This window comes from Corvus brachyrhynchos, unplaced genomic scaffold (genome assembly GCF_000691975.1).
Source record: "Corvus brachyrhynchos isolate BGI_N302 unplaced genomic scaffold, ASM69197v1 scaffold47, whole genome shotgun sequence".
Classification (NCBI taxonomy): domain Eukaryota; kingdom Metazoa; phylum Chordata; class Aves; order Passeriformes; family Corvidae; genus Corvus; species Corvus brachyrhynchos.
The window spans coordinates 1,724,291-1,724,855 of NW_008239292.1; positions in this window are offsets into that span (position 1 = coordinate 1,724,291).

Consider the following 565-nt stretch of genomic DNA (forward strand, 5'->3'; position numbering starts at 1 on the left):
CGCGTCCTGCGCCTCCCCGGAGGGCGCGGGTGGCCGCCTGTGGGGGATGGTCCTGGGGGTGACAGTGACCCCGGGTGTCTCTGGGTGGGTGACAGTGACCCCGGGTGTCTCTGGGTGGGTGACAGTGACAGTGACAGTGACCCTGGGCTGTCTCTATGGGTGACAGTAGCCCTGGTGATGGCACTGGGCTGTGTCTGTGTGTGACAGTGACCCCGGGTGTCTCTGTGGGTGACTGTGACCACCACTGTCTGTAGGTGACAGTGACAGTGACCATGACAGTGACAGTGACGCCAGCTGTCTGTGGGTGACAGTGAACCTGCTGTCTGTGGGTGACAGTGACAATGACAGTGACAGTGACCCCGCTGTCTGTAGGTGACAGTGACAGTGACCCCGCTGTCCGTAGGTGACAGTGACAATGACAGTGACAGTGACAGTGACCCCTCTGTGTGTAGGTGACAGTGACAGTGACAATGACAGTGACCCCGCTGTCTCTGTAGGTGACAATGGCAGTGACCACGCTGTCTGTAGGTAACAGTGACAGTGACCCCGCTGTCTGTAGGTGACA